This window comes from Macrosteles quadrilineatus, unplaced genomic scaffold (genome assembly GCF_028750875.1).
Source record: "Macrosteles quadrilineatus isolate MER2022 unplaced genomic scaffold, UCM_ALF_1.0 Scaffold_6__1_contigs__length_79288215, whole genome shotgun sequence".
In the NCBI taxonomy this organism is placed as follows: domain Eukaryota; kingdom Metazoa; phylum Arthropoda; class Insecta; order Hemiptera; family Cicadellidae; genus Macrosteles; species Macrosteles quadrilineatus.
In genome coordinates, this window is record NW_026542599.1 from 76,624,475 (window position 1) to 76,637,121 (window position 12,647).

General features: G+C 33.6%; 1 protein-coding gene across 1 annotated transcript in view; it reads right to left on the reverse strand.

The window, feature by feature from the left end:
* Positions 1–12,647, reverse strand: part of LOC128996609 (thrombospondin type-1 domain-containing protein 4-like) — a 159,919-nt gene that overhangs the window by 111,349 nt on the left and 35,923 nt on the right. The window contains exon 2 of the mRNA XM_054422013.1: positions 1,904–1,931. The gene's annotated coding sequence lies outside the window, so the exon portion shown is untranslated. The remainder of the gene's footprint in view (positions 1–1,903; positions 1,932–12,647) is intronic.

A 12,647-nucleotide genomic window follows, 5' to 3' on the forward strand; every position in this document is an offset into this window, starting at 1 on the left:
ATAACCTCTCTCCCTTCCATTACTGTTCTGGTGTTGCACTAGGTGAACAAATTTGAGATAAGAAAAAATTCCTATGACTAAGAACAAGACAAATCCCCAACTGCATGGAAATGAAACGTTGCTGAATATTTCAAACGCTAGTTTGGAACTGTCAGAGATATCGAGATTGCCGCCAAAATAATCTCGTTGACACCTGTCGTCTGCGCTTTCTCCTCCACAGAGTAATAAACTTGCTATCAAACGTGGTTCTGACTTGGAATGCTACCATGACAGCTTTCGTACCGAATATTAGCGTGGGAGCGATCACGAAAGAGATTTCTGCAATTTTTATTTTACGATTCGCAAACCTTCAAGAGGATTTAACGAAATAATTTGCATTGGAAAGCAAACTTTTCAACAAACCAGTTAAAACTCGTTACTGCATTGGGAGGAGAATTCTACGTTATGAGGTTAAAATTAATCGTTGGTATCTGACAGGGTATGTCATCCAAATTTACTTCACCATTACGATAAATTTTAAGTTGGAAAAGTGTTATGTAGTAACACCCTTGTCATTCTAAAAAGGTTTAGAGAGTGAAGTTCCAATTGCCTTGGTGTTTTCAATTTATTCAGAAGGATTCTTAGTCATTGTATATTTCTTGAATATGTAAGCTGTGTTTTTTCTAACCACTTTTATACTAGCCTGAATCGGACTGGTTTCATTACTGAATGAAATGGGATTGCCCAAGTCATTCGGAGTTTTTGTGATGTAACCTATAATATTTGACTTTATTACCCATACTGAATAATTAGAATTGAAATGGTCTATCCGTCATAGAAGTCCAGATTTCCAACTAAAAGAGTTAAATACTGTGTGTTCATTACTGCAAAAAACTGCATAGTGAATTTACATGCCATATAAAATCTTTAGAAACTAGTGTCAAATGGTTGGGCAGACAAAGCGAAATCTGTATTAACGAAGTTCGAGCTAATGAAGTTTATTATCTTCATAGTTTGTATCTTTTCTTCTTCTTTTCACTAGCACTATTGCACAAACCCAATGAAGCATAGAGCTATTTAGTATTTGAAACCCCATATTCACCCATATTCAGTGAAACAGAACAAAGAAGTTCTTTAACCAATTTCAACTGTCTGCTCCTACATTAGACTTAACTAATGTGTGAAACAACATACGTTATAAGGCGGTGTTTTAATTTGCATGCATAAGTTGCATGGCACTGCGCCAACTTGGTAATTGTCCAGATTTATTACCATACTCTGTCAACGAGATGAAAGAAAAGCGTCCATTCTTCTCATCACTTGGACGAGAACTAATTCAAATGTTGCTTGCGTTTCATGACAGTAACACAGTTCAACTATCGCGGACAGAGCGCAGTTGAATGATTTCTAACAAAACGTTTAGTGAATACAATGTATGAAGAAGTACGTTTTCCAGATTTTCATAATTTTATGTTTAGCCAAAAGGTGGTTTTAATTGTAAGTCTACTCACTTGCGAATGTTTTAAAAAAAACGGAAAAATACAGTTGTGACTTATAATATACGACTGTTTATGTAACTGAAAATATCGGATGGAATGAGAGGTAGACGAAATAGTAAACTCTTAATTACATTAAACCAGTAAATGTTGCACAAGTTATCTAAATTATCTTGAAACAATAGTAATGTCTAGGAACAACGTTTAAAATACATATTAACAAAATAACAAATATTATTGCTGTAAAGAGAGTAATCAAATCTAAAACGTATTCTTATTCTTTACTATGTTGTTGTGTCGTCAAATTGCGCTATTGGCAAGTTTAAAATTCATCTAATTCAGTTTGCAACTTTGTTGTACAGTATATTTAATGGTATATGTGCTATCAAATTAGTAATATAATTACTTACATAATCGATTTTTATTACCTTTTTCTGCACTTCTCCACTAATGTCCCTGTAACAAAAAACAAGTGTTACAAACATATTTAATACCTTGAGCCATTATTAGCATGCAATTAATAACATAGTATGCATGAGACAAATGGTCGAATTTTCAGAAAATCTTATCATTTTGAAAAAGTCTGTTGCAATAAGTATTACAAATGTAGTTTTCTTATATTTATCTCGGTTTTGTGACCAACTTTCTACTAAACTGTAATCGCGAACAAATAATGTGAGGTAAAGCTTGTTTACAGCCCATTGTTTATTGTCTATAGATATCTATGTAGGTCAAAACGCCGTAAACACGTTAGTCACACGTTAGTTTCGCATTATTGGGTGATAAATATGTCACTATATACATGTTTATTGTTAATCGAATTTCTGTGTAAATTTACTGTATACATTGATTGTAATAATCGACTAAAACCATGAAAGTGGCAATATGCAGTCGGAGAAGGGAGGATCTAGTGGCTAGAACGCGGGTCTTTGGTCCCTGAGGCCCCGGGTTCAAATCCCACCAAAACACCAATGGATTTTATCTAACTGATAATCCTGCAACACCTAGGTCTAGCCTGAAGTAATGTAAAAAACAATTCCAGGCTCATCGCTAGCGTCCTAGGACAAAAAAATCAGTATGAAAACAATTTCACTACTTAGTTATGCCGGCCCAAACTGTAACTATTATTAGAAGTCATTTAAGCGTCCATCTTAAATATTTTACGTTGAAGATTTGTGAGGAAGGTGGCTATTTGACTTTGAGTAGTATCGATCTGTCATTGGCCTTTTTATTTTTACTTCTTGGTGTCGGTTTTAACGCTGTTAAAATGTTTCACGTTTTCTATGAAAGATTATGAAACCCAAGCTTTACTACTATGTTGGGTCATTAACCGAAAGCCCATTGACTAATTGGTTTCTAGGTCCAGACTCACTTGGAATCGAATCAGCAACCTACAGATTTAAAGGTTTTAGCACTATTGCCTATTTAAGCTTAGCCTATTTAACACAGGCAAATTATGCTAGCATAACTAACAATAGCTCAATAACACATAAAAAAAAACATTAACTCACAAAAAAAAAACTCCAAGAATATGTGTCTATTGATCAGCATTAAAACACACTCTCGATGAAACTATTACAGCGCACTTTTCACAGCTACTACGACTACAATACTTGAAGTCGGCGGATTCCATTTCAGCGTGAAATGTTCAGCGAGCCGAGATATCAGCGTGTATTGTTGCAGCTGTTGAGACTCCCCCACAGCTGGGAAATTCCCATCTCAACGGCGGCGGATTGTTTTACCCAGAAAACAACTTTGGGGTTGTGTCAAGGGCAATAACATGTTTGTTTAAGGGACAACATAAGAAATTTAATATGATGTGTCATATAAGGCATGGACATTTAAAGAGTAGAAAATATAATGGAATATAACTTGGTTTATGTCTGTCTATATTCCATCTAAAGTTTGTCAAGTAATTCAATTTCTTGTGGTTGTCTGTCGATGGAAATCTAATTACTCTAACTAAGTGTACTCTGAAACTATCATACTAATTGCCTACTTAATTGTTGTATTATTATTTATTATGTCGTTGCTTTTAGGAACAACGTAAGACATCGAATATGTTACGTAAACCACTAAATAATTAGTAATAGTCGAAACTATTATTTAATATAACACGGATTATGTTTGTTGTAGTAACTTAATTTGTCAATTAATATAATATTCATGATTTCGTCTTTTTATCTTTTACATTTAATAGCCCCAAAAAGTTCTTTTTCTCGGACGAGAACTTTCTCGTCATTTAACAACTAACTCCACCAGAAGACATGTGTTATTATTTTACTTATAGTAGAATCTAAAGTAGTGTGCTGCAAATATTATTGCTGTCCGGTTTCAGTTGAGAGCTTTAATTAGTCAAATGTTTCTCTAGGTTACAAGCTATAGTACGGTATGTAATTGACTCTTTAGACATACAACAGTTAACAAATAATGTATCCTTAGCTTATTCACGAGATTTAATTTATGAAAGGCAATTTTCAATCTATGATTATACAAACTCTTTGTCAATGATGTTGATCACTAAGAATAGAGTATCAACTAATTCAACAAAGTACTGTACAATAAGTAAACAACTTGAAACATAAACTATAAAACACAAGTTAACAAAGTAACATTCGTCTCAACAAAGTTGAGGTCCGAGACAATAACTTGACTTAGTTTCAAACTCATTAAATATTTTATGATTTTAATTTTACTGAAAGCCTTGTTGTTTAACATCCGTTATACTTCAGCAGCAGAACTTTTCCAACTCCTCACAAATATTGTTGTAAACTTGACAACAACTAAATTGCCCCCGAGTTATGTTTGAAAAATAAACTTCATATCGTGCAAAGTTAATTCATTGAGTTCCTAGTGGAATGCATCATTCTACACTCATCCTTCACTTATTTGGGTAAATGCAAACCTAGGTAGCGTTCCCATCTCTAATTGTTAATATAGTATGGGAATATTATTATAATTACTGTACTATATGAGATAAGGACTATTTGATATGGAATATGGTAAGGGCTCTATTCCTTTGCCTTTGCTTTAAAGAGGTATTATTTATAGAGTATTGATTATATCTTGCCATATTTTCCATATAATAAAGTTATATCTATTTACTGACTTAATTTATTTTACAAAATTGATTTACGCTCTGTGCCCCTATATTCTGATAACTTCGCAAGATTTTATACTATTAACTGTTATTTATTATTCCTGTTTAATTAATGGTAAAAGATATTTCATTGTTAAAGAATAAATTAATTTATTACACTTTATCAGTTTAGTATAATGAAGTGAAAACATGATAGACATTGTGATGCCATGAGTGTATGAAGACGCACAGACTTGCAGTCTTGTATTATGAGGACAAAACACCGTCACGTGCATATCATTTTGTACAATTTTTGGAAAATAAATAATTTTGAATCCATTGACATATTCTACAACACAGCTAATTAAATCATATCAACGACACTTCAATTATTGCATCATATCCGGGGTACACTTCCATATAGTTGTCACAAACAACCGAATGAAAATATCGATCGATATATTGAGTATTCGATATATCGTTTGGTTAGTTTGGTAAGGTTAACCTAACTAACCAAACGATATATGGAATTAAAAAATAGAACACTCAAAGTCACTCATTCGGTTGTTTGTGCCAACAGATATGGAAGTGTTACCGACGTTAGTAGACTACCACCATAAAATCTTGAGGCTAACGACTTATCCATCCAGCCATCTTGTGGATTACTATATAAACTAAGCTATCAATCTATGTTGAATAGTTAATTAATTTAAATCAATCCTGATGAGTCCTAGCGACTGTTTCTCTCCAAGTTCACCGTTGCAGCTCTGTACCTACAGTACAGATCGTATCATTGAGTAAACAACGTTAACCTGAGTACACGACCTGTTTACCGCGTGACCAGTTTTGTTCAATCATTTATCGGTTGATTCTGCATCGGACCGCACTAAGTGGCGCTGCCAACAAAAACTGTCGGTTCATTAAACCGATTGTGATCTCCCGAGTAACTAGGTTTCACATAACTTACAATTGGAGACGGTTGTTTATAGATTAGATCGTTCTAGAGGTAAGAAATATTTAGGACAATAATGTAGGAATAAAAAAAAAATAATTTTGAATTAGCAGGTATTTCAAGCCTAGCTTTCGCATAACTTACTTAATTGGTTAGATGGCTGATTAAACATTACGTCGTTTTCGGAATAAAAGATATTTAGGCACAATTTAGGCATTTAAAAAATAAGTTGATCGTTTATTACTATAGGCTGATATTTTAATTCTTAACTTGGCTTTCATTTAACAGTTTTCAATTACCTTCGGTAATCCTCCTTACATACAGGAAGTGTGAATTCAGAAAGTGAAGAACGTTCAAAGGATAAAATAACTTTAGTATATTATGTCAAATATAGGAATCTATAAAATCTTGCCATTATAATTTTCCGTCTCTACAAAATAGCAGTCACATAACTTAATTACTGGTAATCGTTCAATGGGATTTAAAATATAAATTAATCGTATTTTTGTTTAGAAAAAGTTTTGGGGTGTTGTAAAATGTATTGATCACCATATAAGATGACATGAATATAATTTCCTGTTTTAATCTGTAAATAGCTTTCGCATGACTTACTCATTCAGAGATGTTGGATTTTAAATGACTATAACCATAGTTTAATTTATGCTATAACACAAAATAAACTTGGCATAAAAGCACTAAAAATATAACTCGATACCGTAGGATTCTGTAATTGTTTATTTCACCAATCATTTTTCATATTTCACCAATTCATTATCAATCGTCCATTATTCCTAAATACAGCACAACATTCATAATCATAATACCGTAGTAAAGTTTCGAAATAAAGTTTGAGGTTATAGTCTAGTAATGAAATAAGTAACACATCACAGTTTAGAGTTGTTCAATACATACATATTTTCATTCACAGCACTGTTTGAATAAATACAGTCTATCTGTAACCGTATTCAAATTATCCCACCATACGAGGATATGATACTATTCCATCCACGGTACTATATAGGCCTACCTCAAATGCAATTAGCAATTTTAACAGTTTTCAAGATATCCAACATTAGCGAGGTTCCCGTGATGCGATATGACGTGATCTGTCCAGTGTACGTGTATTTGATGACCCATGCATTAACTGAACAGACCACACCTCCGCCACACCATTAGGGACGTTTCCCAACTAAACCATTATGTTGCTGTCGCTGCTATCTGGTCTGGAACGATTTCAAATATTGAAAATGAAACGAATGTTCACCTGGCTTGAGATGTAGATTCATCATTTTGATATGAGTGGGATTTAACATGGATTGAATCGCACCACTGAAATGTGGTCGTGTTAGTTTTGTTCCAATATAGGGAAGTAGCTATTACCGTAGTACTCATGCTAAGACCTGGACCCGGGACCGATTTACTTTTTCATTATGATGTCCCCAGAGGCTAAAACACCATTCGTTAAAATTTGTATATGTGTGTGTACGTGATAACTTAAGTCATTTTTGTCCGATTTTAATGAAATTCGGCTTGAAGGTGTTAAAGCGGGATAAACTTAAATGAGTTCGCAAACCATCATGATCGGACCATGGGAACGGGGTTGCATGGGGGATCTTATGGGGTAAAAATTTGTTTTTCTAATTTTCGACCCTTAAAACAAAAAAATCTCTCAATTCTCTCTAGAAATTTTTAAAGAGCTAAAAACCAATAATTTTGTATATCAAGTGTCTTTGTACGGTTTTGTACGGTTATTGATATCGGAGAAGATAAAAAAATTTAAATTCAAAATTCCCACGGAATTTACAATTCTTATGGAGAATATTGTAAAATGTTTTAGTTTGCTTATTTATGGATATATTTTGATCAAACTTAGTAAATTTATTTATTTTATTCTAAGCTATTAATATTTTACTAAAAAAGACACTTTATTAGTTTCTCTGTCACAGCAAACCTAGGTACTCGTTAAACCTAATGTTATTTAAATAGTTTGAATTGAAAATCAATTCAGGCAGATGGAAATTCGCTTAGTCGGCAGGTTTGCTGCGGTGGGGGTATTTTTAGGAATTACTATGAATAAGAGTTTGCTACCAGTTAACCATCCGTGTAGTTTAGTAGTCTGTGTTATTATTGAAACGTTGACAAGTTAGTGTTTTATTTGTAAGTATGTACTTAGAACACACAAGTGGAATTTTGAATCAAGCAATCACTTAAACGTTTTTAAGTAAAAGCTGTCAAAACATCTTAAATATTTTAAAATTGCCGGGGTCGAACTCGTCCCTCTTACACTTAAGTTCGAAAGTCTTATCAAATAGGCTACTAAAGCCATATCCACTATATTAGGCATACATTTTAACCCTTTAACACAAAAGTAGTCAAACGATATCAGCACACCTAAACTTTGAAACAAACGTAGAACATCGGTTGGAATTAAAACTTGCTCAAACCTCAATCTTGTTTCGGTAGAAATAGCGCGTGTTTTAATACAATTCGATTGTTAACGGAACATTGTACGACTGAAAATCAGACAATTGAGACTTTACTATACAGTAATACCATTCATTGACTATTGGATGATAGTCAGAGGTAATACCTTTATTCCAGAACAGGTTAATGTCTGTATAAATATCTAGTTGGTTATGAACTTTTAGCGAATGACCAGTTATTTACGAGTATCTTAGCATAGCCAATTTGCCAGAATTTATCCAGTCTTTTGTCTTTCAAATTATTCCTCAAATTAACCTATTTAACACATTATATGTGATAGCTAGTATTTCGTTAAATCATACCTTAATAATTCCCATTTATTGCTGTACTATTCTTAACGATTAACTGAAGACAATGTTAATATAGTTCTGCCCAGTTTATTTGTTATTTTCCTCTCGCCGTTTATCGACGTAAAGACCAACAATTAATGTATTGGACACAATAACAGATGGAAAAGTAAACACAATGCGATAAAGCATATTCCCGCACTGTTCCCTAATGAAAGAGTCCATTTCGTTCAACCCATTAATATTTTCGCGTCTTGTTGATTTGCCTCCAACTCATCATCCGTCAGCTGGATGTGGCTTGGCGCCAAAAATGTTTCAAAGGAAGAAAACACGTTATAAATATCGACATGTTTCCAGCTTGCTGTTATTCCGTAGGCTCCGAATGTCTGTAGAAAGTTAGAATGGTTCAGTAACTATTACCGTTTGGATGGATTCCAATAATTAATTATGAATGTTTATCGTTAATTCATTCGAGAATTAGTACAAAAAATGTTTAATCTAAAATGAAATCGGAAACCTTCATGTCTTAAAGATTTTGAGCGATTATCATATTTATGTTATGTTAGAAACCTCATATGAACGTACGTAGTTAGTTAGATTAATGTTAATTAGAAAGTGGTTCGTTAAAGCTAAATTTTAAGGCACTATTATTTTATTTATTTGGAGTTATTATTTTAAAAATATCATATATTTGACACCTCATAAATGTACATTCGATTTGAACTAATTAATGTAAACTTGTTATTGAATGGTTCATTTTTGTTTATTACGTTTTCAAAATACTAACTTTAAGTTTTCAAATAGATCTTAAGTTTCAGTTTATTTTTTTATTTTTTTATTGTCAGATATAAAAACATCGTTTTGGGATACACATTGAAGTTTAACTAACCTTATCACAGCTAATCGAAGGGTGACACCAAGGTCACCCTTCTTAAAAAAAAAAAAAATATTAAAAGCCTTCTTAACAAGGTTCTGGTTAAACCATCAAAAAGCTACAGACTTTTCTCAAACACACTGATTGTGATGGAATTTTAATACACACTATTATAATTATATAAACTTAGTTTAAAAAATACAAGGCTCGGACTACCAATAGATTTGTCCGCTACAATATCAATAAACATTGATAATTTTTTTTTATTTAAAACGCTTTATCGTTGTTAAATAAATTTGGCAACAGTTAATAAATGTAGTCTGTGAGAAACGTATCGTAAATTATCTATACACGTTAATATACACGCATATCAAAATCAATGCATATTTTTAATACAGTTTAATATATATTTTTTGAATGTGTAACAGCTAGATAATGCTCTATACAATTAAAGTTTTGAACAATAACTGGCACTACTTGGATGCCCCTAATAAATGCAACAACCTTAAATCTGCCAAGACCATTAACTACGTACTGCACTTAACAAACCTTGCGTGCTGTTCTACAGATTTGTTACATTTGATCGATGGTTTAACATTGTAACATGTATTCCGGGTCGACCATTTGTTACATTTGCAACAGAGCTACTCGCGGCCACTGATGCAATACATCATCTCACGTTCGGTAGTGGATCTTTTGTCTTATCTTTGCTGTAGCGGAGAGTGCTTGGAAACATAGAACATTCTGTTGTATGTACTATTTTTCAGCGTAACACGGTAACAAGACTAGGATTTAGTGTGTTACCTTAAAAATCTATTCATTAATTCACTGATAAAGGTATTACTAACACAAAATAAATAATCTGGGTGTCAAACATAACTTGAATTTTTTAGTACTAATTTCAACAACAGCTAAAAGTTGGCCTTAATCATTTTCATGTGGATTTTTATATTGGCGAGTGTTCTAAAAAAAAGAGAAATTCATATCCCTCTCTAGATACAGTAGTCAGGTTTCTTAATTGGGGGTTTCTAAATGGGTAGACCTACAGTATAGACCCTCAACCTTACAATACATTAACTCTTAACTCTTATTGAACACTACTGACCGAAAATTTATATTTCTATAAGGCAAACACCAAAGTTGTAAAAAATAATACTCTGTGGTCACTCAATTACCCAATTACAATCAACTATGTTAATAACGCATGCCATACTTTTACTTTAATATTACAATATACGCACATTGTATGCAAATTATTTCTCACTACATGTTGTATCAATACGTGACAAATAATACTCGATATCATTTTATCAATAAAGAGTGTAACTTTAACGGGTAAACTTACTTAATTACCTCTAAAACGACTACCCCATTACACGCGTAACTACCAGTCTCTTATTAACGAAATCTGTTTTGAGAGGATAATTACTCTGCTTAATTACCCAGAGTTCAACTTCCAAGCAACATTTAATTCAATACGATTTGATTTAAATTTCATCCTATCACGTTTTATAGTAAAATTATATCAAACTTCCTAAACATATGTTTGTTTTTTATTGGGTTGTACCGGTTGTACACATTAATGAAATAAGCAACGTAGTAGTAGTAGTTTTTTTAGTAGGCCAGCCATATTGTCAAGTCAAGTATGATGCATTTTATTACACACAGCCTACAGCCAATGACAGTTGCGATTCAACCTAACAGCTGTCATTGTTTGTATCAGCTGACTTTTGTTATCAATATCAGTCAGTCATTTTTATTTAGAGATGACCCTAATATTGTAAGTATTCGTAATTAGTTTTTTATTTATTTGGATCCCATTTTCGGTGTTGCTGGTCAACTCGGTAAAGTGAAGGGTTTATTGGAGCTCCGGGTTGAAATCCCCCAATCACTAAATGTTTTCTCATTGAAAAAACCAAATGGTTCAAAGCCCTCTCAAACCTGTAAAGTTTAACATCTCCCTATTACACGAGGTAGCCTGGCGACGTCGCCAGCGACCAAACTGGCTACTCAGCTTGTCATGGGGCATTGATTCTTATGGATGTTATTACACGAGGGTAGCCAGCGACGCAGCCACACTTTGGCGACCGACTGGCTACCGAGCCCCGTCGCCACTGTGGTAGCCACTGGCTACCCATATTGGCGACGCTGCGTTGTAGCATATGGAGCTTATTACACTAGGTCGCCAGTATCACGTCGCCACTCGGTTAGTTCATATCACGGGGGTACTTGCACACTGTTGTGTTGCGTTCTGTTGTGTTGTGAGTGTGTGAATTGTTCACTTCAGTTGATAAAATGTCTATATCATCCTTTATGACTCGAAGAAACTGGATTGTGACATACGGAAATAATTGAAACATTTTTTATTGTCCGCACAGAGCTCATCAAAAAGGGTGTAATATAACCCTTTTGATTCTCTTGCACTAAGCATTGGATGAACGTACATTTTTCTCTTCCTTTGCCTCCTTTTCTTCAGAAGTAACAGAAGGAGAATATACTTATAATCACTCATTATTCACTGTAAACACCGCTCATAACAAGTACAAGTGCAAGACAAGCACTTACAACAACGGCGCCACGGCGATAAAATTCTGGCTACTCAACTGGCTACTCAACTGGTTATAGGTTTGGTGGCCAGTGCGTCGCCAGCTACTGCCGCTGGCGACGTCGCCAGGCTACCTCGTGTAATAGGGGCCTAGAACAGTTCCTCATCCTACTACACGACAATTAATTTAACTAACGCAATTAGTGTTATTACGCCAACATCCAACACTAATTTCGAACAAATCCTTTTCAGACCCCACTTAAGCCAACTGGCACTAATGGTGTTGTTTTAGTGTCCTATTCAGAACACACGCAAATGTGGTAAAGCGATGCACCCATTGCACACTTGAAACAACAATCCGCGCTTCAAGCACATGTTTCTGGATAAGCGTCCTCATGAAATGTCGTCCCGTAGGCAAACTGCACACTTCATGCGTCAGTTTTTTTTTTTTTTTTTTTTTTTTTTTTTTTTTTTTTTTTTTTTTATAAAAAGTGGATGAGCTGATTTTGATGGTATCGTGATTCGTTGTTAAGTATAAAAACCTAACGCATCATCTTTATAACGCACTGTAATTGAAAATGTCAGTAATATTCACTGTAATTTTTCTTATTTTTTATTCTAAAAGAAAGGATTTTTATGATAAAAGGACGAAAGCTCTAGCCTTGAACCATTTTACAAATATTATAACCATATAAATAAATTACCCATTTCAACCTTCAATTGTTAACTCTTTGAATACCAGTTCCAAATCGATACAATCTTCTATACATCTAAGTTTGTAAATGAGAAAAATATGTCTCCTCGAATTATTGGGGCAAGAAGAATTTGTTTAAGCCTCACGATGCATGGATATAAAACAGATGCTTTTACTGTACAGCATTAAAAAGTTTTACCTTGTAATAAGCTATTGTGAAACTCCTTTCTCTTCTCGAACTAATTATTATTATTTAT